This window comes from Anopheles gambiae, unplaced genomic scaffold (assembly GCF_943734735.2).
Source record: "Anopheles gambiae unplaced genomic scaffold, idAnoGambNW_F1_1 scaffold_12, whole genome shotgun sequence".
NCBI lineage: Eukaryota > Metazoa > Arthropoda > Insecta > Diptera > Culicidae > Anopheles > Anopheles gambiae.
In genome coordinates this window covers 887,736-913,423 of record NW_026902714.1, presented here as the reverse complement: position 1 = coordinate 913,423, position 25,688 = coordinate 887,736, and the positions used below count along the sequence as shown (strand labels likewise).

Below are 25,688 nucleotides of genomic sequence, written 5' to 3'. Positions count from 1 at the left end.
CAACCTCTGAAGTCATTCTAGAGTGTTTGTATGAACCTTGGGCACACCTTGGGATAACCTCGGAAGTCATTCTAGAGTGTTTGTATGAACCTTGGGGACACTTTGGGACACCTTGGGACAACCTCTGAAGTCATTCTAGAGTGTTTGTATGAACCTTGGGGACACCTTGGGACAACGTCGGCAGTTTTCTAGAGTGTTTGTTTGAACCTTGGGGACACCTTGGGACAACCTCTGAAGTCATTCTAGATTGCTTGTATGAACCTTGGGGACACCTTGGAACACCTTGGGACAGCCTCGGAAGTCATTCTAGAGTGTTTGTATGAACCTTGGGGACACCTTGGGACACCTTGGGACAACCTCGAAAGTTATTTTAGAGTGTTTGTATGAACCTTGGGGACAACTTGGGACAACCTCGGAAGTCATTCTAGAGAGTTTGTATGAACCTTGGGGACACCTTGGGACAACCTCAAAAGTCATTCTAGAGTGTTTGTATGAACCTTGGGGACACCTTGGGACAACGTCGGAAGTCATTCTAGAGTGTTTGTATGAACTTTGGGGACACCTTGGGATAACCTCGGAAGTTTTCTAGAGTGTTTGTATTAACCTTGGGGACACCTTGGGACAACCTCAGAAGTCATGCTAGCTGAATTGTATGAACCTTGGGGACACCTTTGGACACCTTGGGACAACCTCGGAAGTCATTCTATAGTGTTTGTATGAACCTTGGGGACACCTTGGGACAACCTCGGAAGTCATTCTAGAGAGTTTGTATGAACCTTGGGGACACCTTGGGACAACCTCTGAAGTCATTCTAGAGTGTTTGTATGAACCTTGGGTACATTTTGGGACAACCTCGGAAGTCATTCTAGAGTGTTTGTATAAACCTTGGGCACACCTTGGGACAACCTCGGAAGTCATTCTATAGTGTTTGTATGAACCTTGGGGACACCTTGGGATAACCTCGTATGTTTTCCAGTGTTTGTATGAACCTTGGGGACACCTTGGGACAACCTCTGAAGTCATTCTAGAATGCTTGTATGAACCTTGGGGACACCTTGGGACACCTTGGGACAACCTCTGAAGTCATTCTAGAGTGTTTGTATGAACCTTGGGGACACCTTGGGACAACCTCGGAAGTCATTCTAGAGAGTTTGTATGAACCTTGGGGACACCTTGGGACAACCTCAAAAGTCATTCTAGAGTGTTTGTATGAACCTTGGGGACACCTTGGGGACACCTCAGGACAACCTCGGAAGTCATTCTAGAGTGTTTGTATGAACCTTGGGGACACCATGGGACAACTACGCAAGTCATTCTAGAGTGTTTGTTTGCACCTTGGGGACACCTTGGGACAACCTCTGAAGTCATTCTAGAGTGTTTGTATGAACCTTGGGCATACCTTGGGACAACCTCTGAAGTCGTTCTAGAGTGTTTGTATGAACCTTGGGGACACCTTGGGACACCTTGGGACAACCTCGGAAGTCATTCTAGAGTGTTTGTATGAACCTTGGGGACACCTCAGGACAACCTCTGAAGTCATTCTATAGTGTTTGTATGAACCTTGGGTACATTTTGGGACAACCTCGGAAGTCATTCTAGAGTGTTTGTATGAACCTTGGGCACACCTTGGGACAACCTCGGAAGTCATTCTATAGTGTTTGTATGAACCTTGGGGACACCTTGGGATAACCTCGTATGTTTTCTAGTGTTTGTATGAACCTTGGGAACACCTTGAGACAACCTCTGAAGTCATACTAGAATGCTTATATGAACCTTGGGGACACCTTGGGACACCTTGGGACAACCTCTGAAGTCATTCTAGAGTGTTTGTATGAACCTTGGGGACACCTTGGGACAACCTCGGAAGTCATTCTAGAGAGTTTGTATGAACCTTGGGGACACCTTGGGACAACCTCAAAAGTCATTCTAGAGTGTTTGTATGAACCTTGGGGACACCTTGGGGACACCTCAGGACAACCTTGGAAGTCATTCTAGAGTGTTTGTATGAACCTTGGGGACACCTTGGGACAACTACGCAAGTCATTCTAGAGTGTTTGTTTGAACCTTGGGGACACCTTGGGACAACCTCTGAAGTCATTCTAGAGTGTTTGTATGAACCTTGGGCATACCTTGGGACAACCTCGGAAGTCATTCTAGAGTGTTTGTATGAACCTTGGGGACACCTTGGGACACCTTGGGACAACCTCGGAAGTCATTCTAGAGTGTTTGTTTGAACCTTGGGGACACCGTGGAACAACCTCTGAAGTCATTCTAGAGTGTTTGTATGAACATTGGGACACCTCAGGACAACCTCTGAAGTCGTTCTAGAGTGTTTGTATGAACCTTTGGGACACCTTGGGACAACCTCGGAAGTTTTCAAGAGTGTTTGTATGAACCTTGGGGACACCTTGGGACAACCTCGGAAGTCATTCTAGAGTGTTTGTATGAACCTTGGGGACACCTTGGGACAACCTCGGAAGTCATTCTAGAGTGTTTGTATGAACCTTGGGGACACCTTGGGGACACCTTGGGACAACCTCGGAAGTCATTCTATAGTGTTTGTATGAACCTTGGGGACACCTTGGGACACCTTGGGACAACCTCGGAAGTCATTCTAGAGTGTTTGTATGAACCTTGGGGACACCTTGGGACAACCTCGGAAGTCATTCTAGAGTGTTTGTATGAACCTTGGGCACACCTTGGGACAACCTCAAAAGTCATTCTAGAGTGTTTGTTTGAGCCGTGGGGACACCTTGGGGACACCTCAGGACAACCTCGGAAGTCATTCTAGAGTGTTTGTATGAACCTTTGGCACACCTTGGGACAACCTCGGAAGTCATTCTAGAGTGTTTGTATGAACCTTGGGGACACCTTGGGACAACCTCTGAAGTCATTCTAGAGTGTTTGTATGAACCTTGGGCACACCTTGGGACAACCTCGGAAGTCATTCTAGAGTGTTTGTATGAACCTTGGGGACACCTTGGGACAACCTCTGAAGTCATTCTAGATTGCTTGTATGAACCTTGGGGACACCTTGGGACACCTTGGGACAGCCTCGGAAGTCATTCTAGAGTGTTTGTATGAACCTTGGGGACACCTTGGGACACCTTGGGACAACCTCGAAAGTCATTTTAGAGTGTTTGTATGAACCTTGGGGACACCTTGGGACAACCTCTGAAGTCATTCTAGAGTGTTTGTATGAACCTTGGGCACACCTTGGGACAACCTCGGAAGTCATTCTAGAGTGTTTGTATGAACCTTGGGGACACCTTGGGACAACCTCTGAAGTCATTCTAGATTGTTTGCATGAACCTTGGGGACACCTTAGGACAACCTCGGAAGTCATTCTAGAGTGTTTGTATGAACCTTGGGGACACCTTAGGACAACCTCTGAAGTCATTCTAGAGTGTTTGTATGAACCTTGGGCACATTTTGGGACAACCTCGGAAGTCATTCTAGAGTGTTTGTATGAACTTTGGGGACACCTTGGGACAACCTCAAAAGTCATTCTAGAGTGTTTGTATCAACCTTGGGGACACCTTGGGACAACCTCTGAAGTCATTCTAGATTGTTTGCATGAACCTTGGGGACACCTTAGGACAACCTCGGAAGTCATTCTAGAGTGTTTGTATGAACCTTGGGGACACCTTAGGACAACCTCTGAAGTCATTCTAGAGTGTTTGTATGAACCTTGGGCACACCTTGGGACAACCTCGGAAGTCATTCTAGAGTGTTTGTATGAACCTTGGGGACAACTTGGGACACCTTGGGAAAACCTCGGAAGTCATTCTAGAGTGTTTGTATGAACCTTGGGGACACCTTGGGACACCTTGGGACAACCTCGGAAGTCATTCTAGAGTGTTTGTATGAACCTTGGGGACACCTTGGGACAACGTCGGCAGTTTTCTAGAGTGTTTGTTTGAACCTTGGGGACACCTTGGGACAACCTCTGAAGTCATTCTAGATTGCTTGTATGAACCTTGGGGACACCTTGGGACACCTTGGGACAGCCTCGGAAGTCATTCTAGAGTGTTTGTATGAACCTTGGGGACACCTTGGGACAACCTCTGAAGTCATTCTAGAGTGTTTGTATGAACCTTGGGCACACCTTGGGACAACCTCGGAAGTCATTCTAGAGTGTTTGTATGAACCTTGGGGACACCTTGGGACACCTTGGGACAACCTCGGAAGTCATTCTATAGTGTTTGTATGAACCTTGGGGACACCTTGGGACAACCTCGGAAGTCATTCTAGAGAGTTTGTATGAACCTTGGGGACACCTTGGGACAACCTCAAAAGTCATTCTAGAGTATTTGTATGAACCTTGGGGACACCTTCGGGACACCTCATGACAACCTCGGAAGTCATTCTAGAGTGTTTGTATGAACCTTGGGGACACCTTGGGACAACCTCAAAAGTCATTCTAGAGTGTTTGTATGAACCTTGGGGACACCTTGGGACAACCTCGGAAGTCGTTCTAGAGTGTTTGTATGAACCTTGGGGACACCTTGGGACAACCTCAGAAGTTTTCAAGAATGTTTGTATGAACCTTGGGGACACCTTAGGACAACCTCGGAAGTCATTCTAGAGTGTTTGTATGAACCTTGGGGACACCTTAGGACAACCTCTGAAGTCATTCTAGAGTGTTTGTATGAACCTTGGGCACATTTTGGGACAACCTCGGAAGTCATTCTAGAGTGTTTGTATGAACTTTGGGGACACCTTGGGACAACCTCAAAAGTCATTCTAGAGTGTTTGTATCAACCTTGGGGACACCTTGGGACAACCTCTGAAGTCATTCTAGATTGTTTGCATGAACCTTGGGGACACCTTAGGACAACCTCGGAAGTCATTCTAGAGTGTTTGTATGAACCTTGGGGACACCTTAGGACAACCTCTGAAGTCATTCTAGAGTGTTTGTATGAACCTTGGGCACACCTTGGGACAACCTCGGAAGTCATTCTAGAGTGTTTGTATGAACCTTGGGGACAACTTGGGACACCTTGGGAAAACCTCGGAAGTCATTCTAGAGTGTTTGTATGAACCTTGGGGACACCTTGGGACACCTTGGGACAACCTCGGAAGTCATTCTAGAGTGTTTGTATGAACCTTGGGGACACCTTGGGACAACGTCGGCAGTTTTCTAGAGTGTTTGTTTGAACCTTGGGGACACCTTGGGACAACCTCTGAAGTCATTCTAGATTGCTTGTATGAACCTTGGGGACACCTTGGGACACCTTGGGACAGCCTCGGAAGTCATTCTAGAGTGTTTGTATGAACCTTGGGGACACCTTGGGACAACCTCGGAAGTCATTCTAGAGTGTTTGTATGAACCTTGGGTACACCTTGGGACAATCTAGGAAGTCATTCTAGAGTGTTTGTATGAACCTTGGGGACACCTTGGGACAACTTCGCAAGTCATTCTAAAGTGTTTGTATGAACCTTGGGGACACCTTGGGACAACCTCTGAAGTCATTCTAGAGTGTTTGTAAAAACCTTGGGCACACCTTGGGACAACCTCGGAAGTCATTCTAGAGTGTTTGTATGAACCTTGGGGACACCGTGGGACACCTTGGGACAACCTCGGAAGTCATTCTAGAGTGTTTGTATGAACCTTGGGGACACCTTGGGATAACCTCGTATGTTTTCTAGTGTTTGTATGAACCTTGGGGACACCTTGGGACAACCTCGGAAGTCGTTCTAGAGTGTTTGTATGAACCTTGGGGACACCTTGGGACAACCTCAGAAGTTTTCAAGAGTGTTTGTATGAACCTTGGGGACACCGTGGAACAACCTCGGAAGTCATTCTATAGTGTTTGTATGAACCTTGGGGACACCTTGGGACAACCTCGGAAGACATACTAGAGTGTTTGTATGAACCTTGGGGACACCTTGGGACAACCACTGAAGTCATTCTAGATTGCTTGTATGAACCTTGGGGACACCTTGGGACAACCTCGGAAGTCATTCTCGAGAGTTTGTATGAACCTTGGGGACACCTTGGGACAACCTCGGAAGTCATTCTAGAGTATTTGTATGAACCTTTGGGACACCTTGGGACACCTTGGGACAACCTCGGAATTCATTCTAGAGAGTTTGTATGAACCTTGGGGACACCGTGGGACAACCTCAAAAGTCATTCTAGAGTGTTTGTATCAACCTTGGGGACACCTTGGGACAACCTCTGAAGTCATTCTAGATTGTTTGTATGAACCTTGGGGACACCTTAGGACAACCTCGAAAGTCATTCTAGAGTGTTTGTATGAACCTTGGGGACACCTTAGGACAACCTCTGAAGTCATTCTAGAGTGTTTGTATGAACCTTGGGCACACCTTGGGACAACCTCGGAAGTCATTCTAGAGTGTTTGTATGAACCTTGGGAACAACTTGGGACACCTTGGGACAACCTCGGAAGTCATTCTAGAGTGTTTGTATGAACCTTGGGGACACCTTGGGACACCTTGGGACAACCTCGGAAGTCATTCTAGAGTGTTTGTATGAACCTTGGGGACACCTTGGGACAACGTCGGCAGTTTTCTAGAGTGTTTGTTTGAACCTTGGGGACACCTTGGGACAACCTCTGAAGTCATTCTAGATTGCTTGTATGAACCTTGGGGACACCTTGGGACAACGTCGGAAGTCATTCTAGAGTGTTTGTATGAACCTTGGGGACACCTTGGGACAACGTCGGCAGTTTTCTAGAGTGTTTGTTTGAACCTTGGGGACACCTTGGGACAACCTCTGAAGTCATTCTAGATTGCTTGTATGAACCTTGGGGACACCTTGGGACAACGTCGGAAGTCATTCTAGAGTGTTTGTATGAACTTTGGGGACACCTTGGGATAACCTCGGAAGTTTTCTAGAGTGTTTGTATGAACCTTGGGGACACCTTAGGACAACCTCTGAAGTCATTCTAGAGTGTTTGTATGAACCTTGGGCACACCTTGGGACAACCTCGGAAGTCATTCTAGAGTGTTTGTATGAACCTTGGGGACAACTTGGGACACCTTGGGACAGCCTCGGAAGTCATTCTAGAGTGTTTGTATGAACCTTGGGGACACCTTGGGACACCTTGGGACAACCTCGAAAGTTATTTTAGAGTGTTTGTATGAACCTTGGGGACAACTTGGGACAACCTCGGAAGTCATTCTAGAGAGTTTGTATGAACCTTGGGGACACCTTGGGACAACCTCAAAAGTCATTCTAGAGTGTTTGTATGAACCTTGGGGACACCTTGGGACAACGTCGGAAGTCATTCTAGAGTGTTTGTATGAACTTTGGGGACACCTTGGGACAACCTCGGAAGTCATGCTAGCTGAATTGTTTGAACCTTGGGGACACCTTTGGACACCTTGGGACAACCTCGGAAGTCATTCTATAGTGTTTGTATGAACCTTGGGGACACCTTGGGACAACCTCGGAAGTCATTCTAGAGAGTTTGTATGAACCTTGGGGACACCTTGGCACAACCTCTGAAGTCATTCTAGAGTGTTTGTATGAACCTTGGGCACACCTTGGGACAACCTCGGAAGTCATTCTATAGTGTTTGTATGAACCTTGGGGACACCTTGGGATAACCTCGTATGTTTTCTAGTGTTTGTATGAACCTTGGGGACACCTTGGGACAACCTCTGAAGTCATTCTAGAATGCTTGTATGAACCTTGGGGACACCTTGGGACACCTTGGGACAACCTCGGAAGTCATTCTAGAGTGTTTGTATGAACCTTGGGGACAACTTGGGACAACCTCGGAAGTCATTCTAGAGAGTTTGTATGAACCTTGGGGACACCTTGGGACAACCTCAAAAGTCATTCTAGAGTGTTTGTATGAACCTTGGGGACACCTTGGGGACACCTCAGGACAACCTCGGAAGTCATTCTAGAGTGTTTGTATGAACCTTGGGGACACCTTGGGACAACTACGCAAGTCATTCTAGAGTGTTTGTTTGAACCTTGGGGACACCTTGGGACAACCTCTGAAGTCATTCTAGAGTGTTTGTATGAACCTTGGGCATACCTTGGGACAACCTCTGAAGTCATTCTAGCGTGTTTGTATGAACCTTGGGGACACCTTGGGACACCTTGGGACAACCTCGGAAGTCATTCTAGAGTGTTTGTATGAACCTTGGGGACACCTCAGGAAAACCTTTGAAGTCATTCTAGAGTGTTTGTATGAACCTTGGGTACATTTTGGGACAACCTCGGAAGTCATTCTAGAGTGTTTGTATGAACCTTGGGCACACCTTGGGACAACCTCGGAAGTAATTCTATAGTGTTTGTATGAACCTTGGGGACACCTTGGGACAACCGCGGAAGTCATTCTAGAGTGTTTGTATGAACCTTGGGGACACCTTGGGACAACCTCTGAAGTCATTCTAGAATGCTTGTATGAACCTTGGGGACACCTTGGGACACCTTGGGACAACCTCTGAAGTCATTCTAGAGTGTTTGTATGAACCTTGGGGACACCTTGGGACAACCTCGGAAGTCATTCTAGAGAGTTTGTATGAACCTTGGGGACACCTTGGGACAACCTCAAAAGTCATTCTAGAGTGTTTGTATGAACCTTGGGGACACCTTGGGGACACCTCAGGACAACCTCGGAAGTCATGCTAGAGTGTTTGTATGAACCTTGGGGACACCTTGGGACAACCTCTGAAGTCATTCTAGAGTGTTTGTATGAACCTTGGGTACATTTTGGGACAACCTCGGAAGTCATTCTAGAGTGTTTGTATGAACCTTGGGCACACCTTGGGACAACCTCGGAAGTCATTCTATAGTGTTTGTATGAACCTTGGGGACACCTTGGGATAACCTCGTATGTTTTCTAGTGTTTGTATGAACCTTGGGGACACCTTGGAACAACCTCTGAAGTCATTCTAGAATGCTTGTATGAACCTTGGGGACACCTTGGGACACCTTGGGACAACCTCTGAAGTCATTCTAGAGTGTTTGTATGAACCTTGGGCATACCTTGGGACAGCCTCTGAAGTCATTCTAGAGTGTTTGTATGAACCTTGGGGACACCTTGGGACACCTTGGGACAACCTCGGAAGTCATTCTAGAGTGTTTGTATGAACCTTCCCGGCAGGCAATTGACGTTTCATACTAGGGCGAGGGGTGTGGAAACGCATGGAAGAGCAGGAAGAAACACGGACGAGCGGTGATGAACTGCAACTGTGTGCGTGCAACAGCACCAAACGGCATGTGACGACGTACAGTGTGTGGATGTGTGTGTGTGAAATTTTAGGCAGCGAAGATGGATCGAGGTTATGTTTACAAAGTGAAAGAGATTGATGCAGAAGCGTCTTTGTGATAAAATGTATTTTAGTTTCATATTTTCAGTGTTAAAGTTTGTAATGTGAACTTAAAAGTAATGAACAATGGTGCTATTCTCTTGTGTGCTGTTGGCGAATATTGAAGCGTTGAAATATTGAAGCTTCATATGTTAGTTTGTTGTGCTTAATGTGAAGCAAAAATATGTGCTTAAGTGTTATAAATTAGAAATATTTAAACGTATCCGTCTAATGTTCAGTTGTACCCATCTAATTTTCAATATTTTTGGGTGTCCTTATCGTTTACCAGGAGAAACAGATTGGAGGTTAGATACGTGCAGCTATTTCGCCTCCACAGGTATGTATGTGAATTAAAGTTGTTGTATTTGTAACTTTTCATTACGCTGACATTAAATAACTAATCGGATAAAATTTGCCGTTTAACATTAAGAATAATCGATGTTATCAGTGTTCTTCAGTTGTGTTTCAAGCTGTCCGAAGGCACACAAATCCGATTCACCTCGTATGCACGCAGCGGATTTCATGCGAAGGATATTGGAAAGCCATCAAAGTGGGCATGATGGTAAGGAAACTTTGATTCTTTTTACTTTTAGATTTCTTATCCTTATTTTTGTTTACAACAACCTTGGATCGTCGGCGCCGGCCTTATGGAAACTGCGCGGTCAGAGCAACAACCGGAAGCATTTCGTTCCAGGTGGAAATTATCTCAAGTTTGGGAATTGAAGAGAGTTACGGCACACTGTGAACATCGTTGTAAACAATTGATGGTAATATTTATATAGGTAACATTTATATTTATATATTTATATATATATATATGTGAATGCATGTGTTTATCGAATTATTCATTAATTCGGTTATTTATTAATTAGAGCATTAGTTTAGTTACGGATCAGCTTATCCCGGCCTTTCTCGGGTTTAGTTGCTGTTGCTTGACCGCGACGATTGACACCAGAGTTTGTTATGGTCGTATTGTCGTCGTATAATCGTGTTAATGCTGTTAACGTACTTTATTTATATCTATTAAGATGCAACAGCATTATTTATTTTCCGGAATATCGTTAGCGTTGTTCCTGCTAATAAGACGGAAGACGTTTGAAATTAGCACCTGTGTCAATCGTCAAACGGTTGACAGTGGGCACTAAAGTACAATAAATGGTAGGAGCAAAAACGCGATGGCTGTTACTGATTTGCAAAATGAAACCAACAGCCATTTTACAGTGGCCGGCAATATAAAGTGGCCACTACTTACAATTTTACATTTTTTCCATTTGTTCCGTGAAAAATGAAGTTATTGTTCTGCTTTATTTTTTGAAACATTGTTCGTGATATGCTTAAGAATGCGCAGTACCATAGCATGACAAAAATGAGAAGCTTGCTTCAAGAAAAAATATTTTTTCCAAAATTGATCAAAATTGCTGTGCCAAAATAAAGTGCCCACTTTATTCATTCTACAGAAAATATTTTTCTGAACAAATATAACACCAAACTTATAATTTATATGCATTCCTCTCGCATTCTTTACATGTTCGAGGATCTTTGACATAATTTATTTTGTTTTATTTGCTGCAAATAGAATATCGGAACAATCTTCGAAATCTCGAACGGCAAGAAATAACTCATACCCTTATTTGGAACACGTAAAAAAAGGAGTAGTACTGCATGTAAATTATAATACCACATTTTATCCAACTTCTCAGGCAAATTGGTTTCTAACAAAAGATAATTACATTGTTCAATATTGTAGGGCAACACAAGTAGGATCTGTTATTAACATTTACGGGAAGGCATTTGATAAAATAATTAGTCCAGATAAATACTGTTCTTCGCCATTGATGGAAGACATTTATGAAGCTGAAGTGAACGATCTTTCTACACAAGAGATGGTATTTTTGATAGAAGATATAAAGTGTAAATTAGTTGCAATTAAAACTGATGATAGTAATTATGTATTTGTACCTCTTATAGACACATTAATGAAGTGAAAATAAATAATAAAATTTGACTTAACCTAAAAGGATGTTTACCTTTACCTTATATAAGGTTGGCCGTTATATTGTTTATAAGAATTTAAATGTAATGTTTAAATGTAAATGTATGTTAATGTAATGTATGTATTTTTGTATATTTGGTTTGAGTTCTTGGTTAATTATGAATTGGTAAAGTGTTTTACAATCTTTCATTTCATTTTCAAGATATTACGTTGGTGTTTCACCATTTCAGGATTTAGAAATTGTTTTTCTATCAGACGCAAGGACTGCTTCGAAGTTTATTAAAGAATAGATATAAGCTGTAACATAGTATCAATAGTACATTACAATAAATAAAAATGGAAAAGCAATATTTTTATCAATAAATAATATGTAATATATAAACGGCGATGCGGTAACGGCAACTATGAATAGGTAGAGCAATTTAATTAAATAAATATATTTTTATTTCTTCCTTCTATGGCAGCTTGTTTTAACATTTCCCTGCATGTTTACTCTTGCCGGTGCATGCGTCAGTTTTCTTTTTAAATATTCTTTAACATATTCTATATCTACTTCTATTCCTACGTGGTTTGTGGCGATAGACTTAAATAAGCGCACTGTATTTCGGTATTTACTTAAAGCTATTTTTTTTTCCTGACGATCCTTCCCAGCTACACCGTGCAAGAAAATTCCTATCAAACAACACGTCTAAAGCCTCATGCATCCTGTTGTTGGCATCCTGGCTGCTGATATCTGCATCTATCCTTTGAGTATAACTGCAAAATGCAAAATCATCTTCAGCTATTTTTGCTTCAAAAGCATCAAACTGTTGTTCATTTCCGATTTTTTCCATGGCTAAACTCTGCGCATTTCTTCTTATACCCTTCATAGGATTCAGTATTGTGGACTGCTCATTTAAAATCACCAATATCTGAGCGCTGCGTGCATCAATTTTCATTAACATCATCCGACAAAGAGGGCAGCAGCTTCCAGAATGCTCTGTTGAAGTAATTGAAAGGACTGTTTGCTTTGCTCCTGCTGCAGTCTGGTGTTCATCGTCGGTGATCATCATTATTGGCGACGAAGGCAGCACAGGTTCGTACACTGAAAACGTAGCAGAACTCGTTGACGGTTTCTGATAACTTTTCCTGGTTATATTTTCAGGCAAATTTTTCACAACACTACCAGTTGCTCGTTCAGTCTTTATGTTCGATGTACCGGTGCTTGTCGATGGCTCTTGGTTTCCACCATCAACTATCTTGCCTGGCGGTCGGATCTGGCTAGGAACACCGGTAAAAGATTGCTCAGATATAGCAGTACTCGTTGATGGTTTTTGAACATTAACGCTGATCATTTTGGCTGGTGTACGGCTCACAACACAAACAGATCCTCCAGCAGCCGCTATCACCGATGCAGAAGCACTGGTGGGTAATTGTTGTCTTACAACAGTGGTCTTCATACCACGCTGGTTCTTCGGAGCATGAACTTCGGCAAACGATCCAATCGATGGTACTGCAGATCCCGTCAATGCCTGTTGTCTACCGATCTTCATGGCTGATTGCTGCGGTAGAGCATCAGCAACCGGTACCAATGATGGCGCAGCAGTACTAGTTGACGGTTGCTGTCCATGTTGCTGGCCTAACGGACGGAATGGTGCAGCAACACCAGGTAATGTTGACCGATGATGATTACCATCACCGGCACTCGAGACCAGCGCTGACACTGCATCCGTTACCTTCACCTGTTCAACAACACGAACTGGCATTCTTTGTTGACTGAGCCGTGCGCGCTGACCGGCCACTGAAACCACCGAAGGCACTGCACTTGTTGTCGTGAGTTGTCCAACAACACGGACCGGCAAGCCGGGAGGACGAATGGCACTAGGAACGGCAACCGAAATCACCGTCGGCACTGCACTTGTCGTCGGAAGTTGTCCAACAACACGGACCGGCAAGCCGGGAGGACGGATGGCACGAGGAATGGCAACCGAAACCACCGATGGCACTGCACTTGTCGTCGGAAGTTGTCCAACAACACGGACCGGCAAGCCGGGAGGACGAATGGCACGAGGAACGGCAACCGGAACCACCGATGGCACTGCACTTGTCGTCGGAAGTTGTCCAACAACACGGACTGGCACATCTGAATGACGAAACGACTGCACACCCGCAATGGCCGAAGGCATCACTTGTAGAGGAAGTGGTACTTGAGACTCTTCCACAACTTCTTCCTCCAAACGAAGACACGTTAGTTTATCTTGCGTCGACATGGTGTAACTTTTGCAAAATGTACGAAATTGCACTAATATTTTCAAATTTACACAAAAGACACTTTTAGACACTTTTTCACGAGGCACTGACACGATGTATTAACTTTGGAGTCTGAAGTTGAACTAAAATTGTTTAGCAAAGTGTTAGCCCTTTTATACTGCATTTCGAGCAGACTTATGAATGAGTGGGAGGAGTTAAAGGACTTGTGGAAGAAGGAATAGGATATGGTGTAATGTCGAATATTGTGCCTGTTGCTTGTGCTACCGAATGTCGCCAAGCTCACGTACCCGCGTTTTATGTACCTTTTCTTGGTGTTTTCGAGTTACTCGCCACCAACATGCATATCGGCTGGAACTTGGACCCATGCTAAATTGAAGCAAAGTTAAAGTAAGTCTGACCTAAGTCAGTCCGAGTAAGTCAGTAGCTAAAGTAATATAAAGACAGTATGATAAACTGGTTAGTAATGTAAATTTTTTCATTTCAGCTAATATGCCGTGCGAAAAAGCAAAATAAACATTTAATTTTAATGTTTATCAAGCCAAACCGACATTATTTTTTTCATCTAAAACGTTTTTTATGTGTTTTTTTTCTCATCGCGTTTAGGCGTCGTGTATCAGATCGCAACTGCTAATAATTTCGTCGTCTGAGGCGGACTGTTATGGAGGTACCAAATCTTCAGTGATGATGAATGCGTTCACGAATCTACGAGCCGGTGATTGGCGGTATCCAGATCATCGTCGTACTGTTAGCTTACCTAAGCTACCAAAATTAGTGACAGTGTAAAATGTAAGAGAAAGACAAATTGACGATTAAAGTAATATAATTAAAATTAATGTTTAACATGGTTTGCGCTCCACTAACAGTACTTTCTCTTATATTGTCTATTTCAGTTGTGCTGTGAAGATTACAGCTGGCTCTCACAACCGTCCGGAAGTCGCAGTAATTTGGTAACATAAAGATCATCACCACCGCACGAAGCGCAGCATATTGAAGCAAGCCCAAGCGGACAGCAACCACCTGCAGCAAACGTACGCCGAACGAATGGACGTGGTAGACGCGTTATGATTCCAAGGCGATATTTGCGCTCTGAAAATGCTAGCACAGATGTTTGAGCCACAGAGGTGACGTTCCGAGAGTGTAAAAACTTGCCGGGCCCACAGGTACGTAACAAACACGCCCAAATCTATGGCATAGTATTGGGTGTTAGTTACACTGGTGCGAGTAGGAAGCGTGCAAATGAAAAAATATGTAAAAATGTCCCCATTATTCCTTTGCACATCCAAGAAACGATCACGAATGATCAGCATGAAATGCACTTGACTGATATTATTCTTTTTCTTTAGTTTCAGATAAGCCGTTCTCCTCAATGCCATATCATGTACGGTCGGTTAGTTACACTTCATAACGAAGGACAATCACATCTGGTTAACGGAATGCTGCCAAAACGATGAAGCTGGCTTAGCCCTCGATGACGACGCAACTCCTGCACGTTCGTCGTCATACTATCATTTCAACTGGAGGCATGTTTGTTTTAGGCGGCTACAACATGTTGTTTGAACATGTTGAATAGAACAAACATGTTGATAATGGTAATGTATTGCATTCTCAACGCTTTATTTGTACGAAATGCAAATAACTTTCTTTACTTATTTTATGTTTTATGTTTTAATTTAATTACAGGTGAATGCTGGAACTCCGTGATACCCGTTTTCGTGCGCTGAATAAGGTTTGTATGAAAAATAGTGTATTTTTAGAATATTTTATTTTTCAATAAAGTAACGGTAAATTTGAAATACACTGTGTTGATAAACAACCCGAATGAAAGAAATACACGGATAAACGAATGTAAACAATACACGAAAGAACGGGAGGTCCGTTTCATCCGTACCCCCCCACGCCCAATCATGTCTTCCGTTGGGCGCCTGAGCCATGCACGGTTGGGCGCCCGTTTCTCCTCCTCCGGCGCCTTCAGTTTAGCTGTCAATTGCCTGCCGGGTTGGGGACACCGTGGAACAACCTCTGAAGTCATTCTAGAGAGTTTGTATGAACCTTGGGACACCTCAGGACAACCTCTGAAGTCGTTCTAGAGTGTTTGTATGAACCTTTGGGACACCTTGGGACAACCTCGGAAGTTTTCAAGAGTGTTTGTATGAACCTTGGGGACACCTTGGGACAACCTCGGAAGTCAATCTAGAATGTTTGTATGAACCTTCTGGACACCTTGGGACAACCTCAAAAGTCATTCTAGAGTGTTTGTATGAACCTTGGGGACACCGTGGAACAACCTCGGAAGACATACTAGAGTGTTTGTATGAACCTTGGGGACACCTTGGGACAACCTCGAAAGTCATTCTAGAGTGTTTGTATGAACCTTGGGCACATCTTGGGACAACCTCGGAAGTCATTCTAGAGTGTTTGTATGAACCTTGGGGACACCTTGGGGACACCTCAGGACAACCTCGGAAGTCATTCTAGAGTGTTTGTATGAACCTTGGGGACACCTTGGGACACCTTGGGACAACCTCGGAAGTCATTCTAGAGTGTTTGTATGAACCTTGGGGACACCTTGGGACAACCTCGGAAGTCATTCTAGAGTGTTTGTATGAACCTTGGGCACACCTTGGGACAACCTCAAAAGTCATTCTAGAGTGTTTGTTTGAACCGTGGGGACACCTTGGGGACACCTCAGGACAACCTCGGAAGTCATTCTAGAGTGTTTGTATGAACCTTTGGCACACCTTGGGACAACCTCGGAAGTCATTCTAGAGTGTTTGTATGAACCTTGGGCACACCTTGGGAAAACCTCGGAAGTCAGTCTAACGTGTTTGTATGAACCTTGGGGACACCTTGGGGACACCTCAGGACAACCTCGGAAGTCATTCTAGAGTGTTTGTATGAACCTTGGGGACACCTCAGGACAACCTCGGAAGTCATTCTAGAATGTTAGTATGAACCTTGGGGACACCTTGGGACAACCTCGGAAGATTTCTAGAGTGTTTGTATGAACCTTAGGGACACCTTGGGACAACCTCTGAAGTCATGCTAGATTGATTGTATAAACCTTGGGCACACCTTGGGACAACCTCGGAAGTCATTCTATAGTGTTTGTATGAACCTTGGGGACACCTTGGGAAACCTTGGGACAACCTCGAAAGTCATTCTAGAGAGTTTGTATGAACCTTGGGCATACCTTGGGACAACCTCAAAAGTCATTCTAGAGTGTTTGTATCAACCTTGGGTACACCTTGGGACAACCTCGGAAGTCATTCTAGAGTGTTTGTATGAACCTTGAGAACACCTTGGGACAACCGCGGAAGTCATTCTAGAGTGTTTGTATGAACCTTGGGCACACCTTGAGACAACCTCGGAAGTCATTCTAGAGTATTTCTATGAACCTTGGGGACACCTTGGAGCAACCGCGGAAGTCATTCTAGAGTATTTGTATGAACCTTGGGGACACCTTGGGACAACCTCGGAAGTCATGCTAGCTGAATTGTATGAACCTTGGGGACACCTTGGGACACCTTGGGAAAACCTCGGAAGTCATTCTAGAGTGTTTCTATGAACCTTGGGGACACCTTGGGACAACCTCGGAAGTCATTCTAGAGAGTTTGTATGAACTTTGGGGACACCTTGGGACAACCTCAAAAGTCATTCTAGAGTATTTGTATGAACCTTGGGGACACCTTGGGGACACCTCATGACAACCTCGGAAGTCATTCTAGAGTGTTTGTATGAACCTTGGGGACACCTTGGGACACCTTGGGACAACCTCGGAAGTCATTCTATAGTGTTTGTATGAACCTTGGGGACACCTTGGGACAACCTCGGAAGTCATTCTAGAGAGTTTGTATGAACCTTGTGGACACCTTGGGACAACCTCAAAAGTCATTCTAGAGTATTTGTATGAACCTTGGGGACACCTTGGGGACACCTCATGACAACCTCGGAAGTCATTCTAGAGTGTTTGTATGAACCTTGGGGACACCTCAGGACAACCTCTGAAGTCATTCTAGAGTGTTTGTATGAACCTTGGGTACATTTTGGGACAACCTCGGAAGTCATTCTAGAGTGTTTGTATGAACCTTGGGCACACCTTGGGACAACCTCGGAAGTCATTCTATAGTGTTTGTATGAACCTTGGGGACACCTTGGGATAACCTCGTATGTGTTCTAGTGTTTGTATGAACCTTGGGGACACCTTGGGACAACCTCTGAAGTCATTCTAGAGTGTTTGTATGAACCTTGGGGACACCTTGGGACAACCTCGGAAGTCATTCTAGAGTGTTTGTATGAACCTTGGGGACAGCTCAGGACAACCTCGGAAGTCATTCTAACGTTTTTATATGAACCTTGGGCACACCTCAAGACATCCTTGGAAGTCATTAAATGTTTGTATGAACCTTGGGCACACCGTGGGACAACCTCGGAAGTCATTCTAGAGTGTTTGTATGAACCTTGGGCACACCTTGGGACAACCTCAAAAGTCATTCTGGAGTGTTTGTATCAACCTTGGGCACACCTTGGGACACCGTGGGACAACCTCGGAAGTCATTCTAGAGTGTTTGTATGAACCTTGGGCACACCTTGGGACAACCTCGGAAGTCATTCTAGAGTGTTTGTATGAACCTTGGGGACACCTTGGGACACCTTGGGACAACCTCGGAAGTCATTCTAGAGAGTTTGTATGAACCTTGGGGACACCTTGGGACAACCTCAAAAGTCATTCTAGAGTGTTTGTATGAACCTTGGGGACACCTTGGGGACACCTCAGGACAACCTCGGAAGTCATTCTAGAGTGTTTGTATGAACCTTGGGCACATATTGGGACACCTTGGGACAACCTCGGAAGTCATTCTAGAGTGTTTGTATGAACCTTAGGGACACCTTGGGACAACCTACGAAGTCATGCTAGCGTATTTGTATGAACCTTGGTGACACCTTGGGGCAACCTCGGAAGTCATTCTAGAGTGTTTGTATGAACCTTGGGGACAGCTCAGGACAACCTCGGAAGTCATTCTAACTTTTTTATATGAACCTTGGGCACACCTCAAGACATCCTTGGAAGTCATTAAATGTTTGTATGAACCTTGGGCACACCGTGAAACAACCTCGGAAGTCATTCTAAAGTGTTTTAATGAACCTTGGGCACACCTTGGGACAACCTCGGAAGTCATTCTAGAGTGTTTGTATGAACCTTGGGGACACCTTGGGACACCTTGGGACAACCTCGGAAGTCATTCTAGAGTGATAGTATGAACCTTGGGGACACCTTGGGACAACCTCAAAAGTCATTCTAGATTGCTGGTATAAACGTTGGGGACACCTTGGGGACACTTCAGGACAACCTTGGAAGTCATTCTAGAGTGGTTGTATGAACCTTGGGGACACCTTGGGACAACTTCGCAAGTCATTCTAAAGTGTTTGTATGAACCTTTGGGACACCTTGGGACAACCTCTGAAGTCATTCTAGAGTGTTTGTATGAACCTTGGGCACACCTTGGGACAACCTCGGAAGTCATTCTAGAGTGTTTGTATAAACCTTGGGGACACCTTGGGACACCTTGGGACAACCTCGGAAGTCAATCTATAGTGTTTGTATGAACCTTGGGCACACCTTGGGACAACCTAGGAAGTCATTCTAGAGTGTTTGTATGAACCTTGGGGACACCTTGGGACAACCTCAAAAGTCATTCTAGAGTGTTTGTATGAACCTTGGGGACACCTTGGGACAACCTCAAAAGTCATTCTGGAGTGTTTGTATCAACCTTGGGCACACCTTGGGACACCGTGGGACAACCTCGGAAGTCATTCTAGAGTGTTTGTATGAACCTTGGGAACACCTTGGGACAACCTCGAAAGTCATTCTAGAGTGTTTGTATGAACCTTGGGGACACCTTGGTACAACCTCAAAAGTCATTCTAGAGTGTTTGTATGAACCTTGGGGACACCTTGGGGACAACTCAGGACAACCTCGGAAGTCATTCTAGAGTGTTTGTATGAACCTTGGGCACATATTGGGACACCTTGGGACAACCTCGGAAGTCATTCTAGAGTGTTTGTATGAACCTTAGGGACACATTGGGACAACCTACGAAGTCATGCTAGCGTATTTGTATGAACCTTGGTGACACCTTGGGACAACCTCGGAAGTCATTCTAGAGTGTTTGTATGAACCTTGGGGACAGCTCAGGACAACCTCGGAAGTCATTCTAACGTTTTTATATGAACCTTGGGCACACCTCAAGACATCCTTGGAAGTCATTAAATGTTTGTATGAACCTTGGGCACACCGTGGGACAACCTCGGAAGTCATTCTAAAGTGTTTTAATGAACCTTGGGCACACCTTGGGACAACCTCGGAAGTCATTCTAGAGTGTTTGTATGAACCTTGGGGACACCTTGGGACACCTTGGGACAACCTCGGAAGTCATTCTAGAGTGATAAAATGAACCTTAGGGACACCTTGGGACAACCTCAAAAGTCATTCTAGATTGCTGGTATGAACCTTGGGGACACCTTGGGGACACTTCAGGACAACCTCGGAAGTCATTCTAGAGTGGTCGTATGAACCTTGGGGACACCTTGGGACAACTTCGCAAGTCATTCTAAAGTGTTTGTATGAACCTTGGGGACACCTTGGGAAAACCTCTGAAGTCATTCTAGAGTGTTTGTATGAACCTTGGGCACACCTTGGGACAACCTCGGAAGTCATTCTAGAGTATTTGTATAAACCTTGGGGACACCTTGGGACACCTTGGGACAACCTCGGAAGTCAATCTATAGTGTTTGTATGAACCTTGGGCACACCTTGGGACAACCTAGGAAGTCATTCTAGAGTGTTTGTATGAACCTTGGGGACATATTGGGACAACTTCGCAAGTCATTCTAAAGTGTTTGTATGAACCTTGGGGACACCTTGGGACAACCTCTGAAGTCATTCTAGAGTGTTTGTATGAACCTTGGGCACACCTTGGGACAACCTCGGAAGTCATTCTAGAGTGTTTGTATGAACCTTGGGGACACCTCAGGACAACCTTGGAAGTCATTCTAGAATGTTAGTATGAACCTTGGGGACACCTTGGGACAACCTCGGAAGATTTCTAGAGTGTTTGTATGAACCTTAGGGACACCTTGGGACAACCTCTGAAGTCATGCTAGATTGATTGTCTTAACCTTGGGGACACCTTGGGACAACCTCGGAAGTCATTCTATAGTGTTTGTATGAACCTTGGGGACACCTTGGGAAACCTTGGGACAACCTCGAAAGTCATTCTAGAGAGTTTGTATGAACCTTGGGCATACCTTGGGACAACCTCAAAAGTCATTCTAGAGTGTTTGTATCAACCTTGGGTACACCTTGGGACAACATCGGAAGTCATTCTAGAGTGTTTGTATGAACCTTGAGAACACCTTGGGACAACCGCGGAAGTCATTCTAGAGTGTTTGTATGAACCTTGGGCACACCTTGGGACAACCTCTGAAGTCATTCTAGATTGCTTGTATGAACCTTGGGGACACCTCGGGACACCTTGGGACAACCTCGGAAGTCATTCTATAGTGTTTGTATGAACCTTGGGGACACCGTGGAACAACCTCTGAAGTCATTCTAGAGTGTTTGTATGATCTTTGGGGACACCTTGGGATAACCTTGGAAGTTTTCTAGAGTGTTTGTATGAACCTTGGGGACACCTTGGGACAACCTCGGAAGTCATGCTAGCTGAATTGTATGAACCTTGGGGACACCTTGGGACACCTTGGGACAACCTCGGAAGTCATTCTAGAGTGTTTCTATGAACCTTGGGGACACCTTGGGACAACCTCGGAAGTCATTCTAGAGAGTTTGTATGAACCTTGGGGACACCTTGGGACAACCTCAAAAGTCATTCTAGAGTATTTGTATGAACCTTGGGGACACCTTGGGGACACCTTGGGACAACCTCGGAAGTCATTCTAGAGTGTTTGTATGAACCTTGGGGACACCTTGGGACACCTTGGGACAACCTCGGAAGTCATTCTATAGTGTTTGTATGAACCTTGGGGACACCTTGGGACAACCTCGGAAGTCATTCTAGAGAGTTTGTATGAACCTTGGGGACACCTTGGGACAACCTCAAAAGTCATTCTAGAGTATTTGTATGAACCTTGGGGACACCTTGGGGACACCTTGGGACAACCTCGGAAGTCATTCTAGAGTGTTTGTATGAACCTTGGGGACACCTCAGGACAACCTCTGAAGTCATTCTAGAGTGTTTGTATGAACCTTGGGTACATTTTGGGACAACCTCGGAAGTCATTCTAGAGTGTTTGTATGAACCTTGGGCACACCTTGGGACAACCTCGGAAGTCATTCTATAGTGTTTGTATGAACCTTGGGGACACCTTGGGATAACCTCGTATGTGTTCTAGTGTTTGTATGAACCTTGGGGACACCTTGGGACAACCTCTGAAGTCATTCTAGAGTGTTTGTATGAACCTTGGGGACACCTTGGGACAACCTCGGAAGTCATTCTAGAGAGTTTGTATGAACCTTGGGGACACCTTGGGACAACCTCAAAAGTCATTCTAGAGTGTTTGCATGAACCTTGGGGACACCTTGGGATACCTCAGGACAACCTCGGAAGTCATTCTAGAGTGTTTGTATGAACCTTGGGCACACCTTGGGACAACCTAGGAAGTCATTCTAGAGTGTTTGTATGAACCTTGGGGACACCTTGGGGACACCTCAGGACAACCTCGGAAGTCATTCTAGAGTGTTTGTATGAACCTTGGGGACACCGTGGGACAACCTCAAAAGTCATTCTGGAGTGTTTGTATCAACCTTGGGCACACCTTGGGACACCGTGGGACAACCTCGGAAGTCATTCTAGAGTGTTTGTATGAACCTTGGGGACACCTTGGGACAACCTCAAAAGTCATTCTAGAGTGTTTGTATGAACCTTGGGAACACCTTGGGGACACCTCAGGACAACCTCGGAAGTCATTCTAGAGTGTTTGTATGAACCTTGGGCACATTTTGGGACAACCTCGGAAGTCATTCTAGAGTGTTTGTATGAACCTTGGGCACATTTTGGGACAACCTCGAAAGTAATTCTAGATTGCTGGTATGAACCTTGGGGACACCTTGGGGACACTTCAGGACAACCTCGGAAGTCATTCTAGAGTGGTTGTATGAACCTTGGGGACACCTTGGGACAACTTCGCAAGTCATACTAAAGTGTTTGTATGAACCTTGGGGACACCTTGGGACAACCTCTGAAGTCATTCTAGAGTGTTTGTATGAACCTTGGGCACACCTTGGGACAACCTCGGAAGTCATTCTAGAGTGTTTGTATAAACTTTGGGGACACCTTGGGACACCTTGGGACAACCTCGGAAGTCAATCTATAGTGTTTGTATGAACCTTGAGGACACCTTGGGACAACCTCGGAAGTCATTCTAGAGAGTTTGTATGAACCTTGGGCACACCTTGGGACAACCTCGGAAGTCATTCTAGAGTGTTTGTATAAACCTTGGGGACACCTTGGGACACCTTGGGACAACCTCGGAAGTCAATCTATAGTGTTTGTATGAACCTTGGGCACACCTTGGGACAACCTAGGAAGTCATTCTAGAGTGTTTGTATGAACCTTGGGGACATATTGGGACAACTTCGCAAGTCATTCTAAAGTGTTTGTATGAACCTTGGGGACACCTTGGGACAACCTCTGAAGTCATTCTAGAGTGTTTGTATGAACCTTGGGCACACCTTGGGACAACCTCGGAAGTCATTCTAGAGTGTTTGTATGAACCTTGGGGACACCTCAGGACAACCTTGGAAGTCATTCTAGAATGTTAGTATGAACCTTGGGGACACCTTGGGACAACCTCGGAAGATTTCTAGAGTGTTTGTATGAACCTTAGGGACACCTTGGGACAACCTCTGAAGTCATGCTAGATTGATTGTCTTAACCTTGGGGACACCTTGGGACAACCTCGGAAGTCATTCTATAGTGTTTGTATGAACCTTGGGGACACCTTGGGAAACCTTGGGACAACCTCGAAAGTCATTCTAGAGAGTTTGTATGAACCTTGGGCATACCTTGGGACAACCTCAAAAGTCATTCTAGAGTGTTTGTATCAACCTTGGGTACACCTTGGGACAACCTCGGAAGTCATTCTAGAGTGTTTGTATGAACCTTGAGAACACCTTGGGACAACCGCGGAAGTCATTCTAGAGTGTTTGTATGAACCTTGGGCACACCTTGAGACAACCTCGGAAGTCATTCTAGAGTATTTCTATGAACCTTGGGGACACCTTGGAACAACCGCGGAAGTCATTCTAGAGTGTTTGTATGAACCTTGGGCACACCTTGGGACAACCTCTGAAGTCATTCTAGATTGCTTGTATGAACCTTGGGGACACCTCGGGACACCTTGGGACAACCTCGGAAGTCATTCTATAGTGTTTGTATGAACTTTGGGGACACCTTGGGATAACCTTGGAAGTTTTCTAGAGTGTTTGTATGAACCTTGGGGACACCTTGGGACAACCTCGGAAGTCATGCTAGCTGAATTGTATGAACCTTGGGGACACCTTGGGACACCTTGGGACAACCTCGGAAGTCATTCTAGAGTGTTTCTATGAACCTTGGGGACACCTTGGGACAACCTCGGAAGTCATTCTAGAGAGTTTGTATGAACCTTGGGGACACCTTGGGACAACCTCAAAAGTCATTCTAGAGTATTTGTATGAACCTTGGGGACACCTTGGGGACACCTCATGACAACCTCGGAAGTCATTCTAGAGTGTTTGTATGAACCTTGGGGACACCTTGGGACACCTTGGGACAACCTCGGAAGTCATTCTATAGTGTTTGTATGAACCTTGGGGACACCTTGGGACAACCTCGGAAGTCATTCTAGAGAGTTTGTATGAACCTTGGGGACACCTTGGGACAACCTCAAAAGTCATTCTAGAGTATTTGTATGAACCTTGGGGACACCTTGGGGACACCTTGGGACAACCTCGGAAGTCATTCTAGAGTGTTTGTATGAACCTTGGGGACACCTCAGGACAACCTCTGAAGTCATTCTAGAGTGTTTGTATGAACCTTGGGTACATTTTGGGACAACCTCGGAAGTCATTCTAGAGTGTTTGTATGAACCTTGGGCACACCTTGGGACAACCTCGGAAGTCATTCTATAGTGTTTGTATGAACCTTGGGGACACCTTGGGATAACCTCGTATGTGTTCTAGTGTTTGTATGAACCTTGGGCACACCTTGGGACAACCTCTGAAGTCATTCTAGAGTGTTTGTATGAACCTTGGGGACACCTTGGGACAACCTCGGAAGTCATTCTAGAGAGTTTGTATGAACCTTGGGGACACCTTGGGACAACCTCAAAAGTCATTCTAGAGTGTTTGCATGAACCTTGGGGACACCTTGGGACACCTCAGGACAACCTCGGAAGTCATTCTAGAGTGTTTGTATGAACCTTGGGCACACCTTGGGACAACCTAGGAAGTCATTCTAGAGTGTTTGTATGAACCTTGGGGACACCTTGGGGACACCTCAGGACAACCTCGGAAGTCATTCTAGAGTGTTTGTATGAACCTTGGGGACACCGTGGGACAACCTCAAAAGTCATTCTGGAGTGTTTGTATCAACCTTGGGCACACCTTGGGACACCGTGGGACAACCTCGGAAGTCATTCTAGAGTGTTTGTATGAACCTTGGGAACACCTTGGGACAACCTCGGAAGTCATTCTAGAGTGTTTGTATGAACCTTGGGGACACTTTGAGACACCTTGGGACAACATCGAAAGTCATTCTTGAGTGTTTGTATGAACCTTGGGGACACCTTGGGACAACCTCTGAAGTCATTCTAGAGTGTTTTTTTGAACCTTGGGGACACCTTGGGACACCTTGGGACAACCTCGGAAGTCATTCTAGAGTGTTTGTATGAACCTTGGGCACACCTTGGGACACCTTGGGACAACCTCGGAAGTCATTCTAGAGAGTTTGTATGAACCTTAGGGACACCTTGGGACAACCTCGGAAGTCATGCTAGCGTATTTGTATGAACCTTGGTGACACCTTGGGACAACCTCGGAAGTAATTCTAGAGTGTTTGTATGAACCTTGGGGACAGCTCAGGACAACCTC

General features: G+C 45.0%; 1 long non-coding RNA gene across 6 annotated transcripts; it reads left to right on the top strand.

The window, feature by feature from the left end:
• Positions 1-9,119: 9,119 nt before the first annotated feature.
• On the top strand, positions 9,120-15,333 carry LOC133395014 (uncharacterized). Of its 6 annotated transcripts, none has more exons than XR_009767125.1 (9): positions 9,122-9,448; positions 9,587-9,634; positions 9,746-10,064; positions 11,942-12,365; positions 12,435-13,996; positions 14,144-14,326; positions 14,431-14,700; positions 14,884-15,129; positions 15,221-15,333. It is a non-coding gene; the product is annotated as an uncharacterized LOC133395014 (long non-coding RNA). The 6 variants fall into 6 exon arrangements; XR_009767127.1 differs by having other exon boundaries at positions 9,122-9,634; positions 11,942-12,040; positions 12,162-12,365; XR_009767128.1 differs by having other exon boundaries at positions 9,122-9,634; positions 12,435-12,562; positions 12,657-13,996.
• The last annotated feature ends 10,355 nt before the right edge of the window (positions 15,334-25,688 follow it).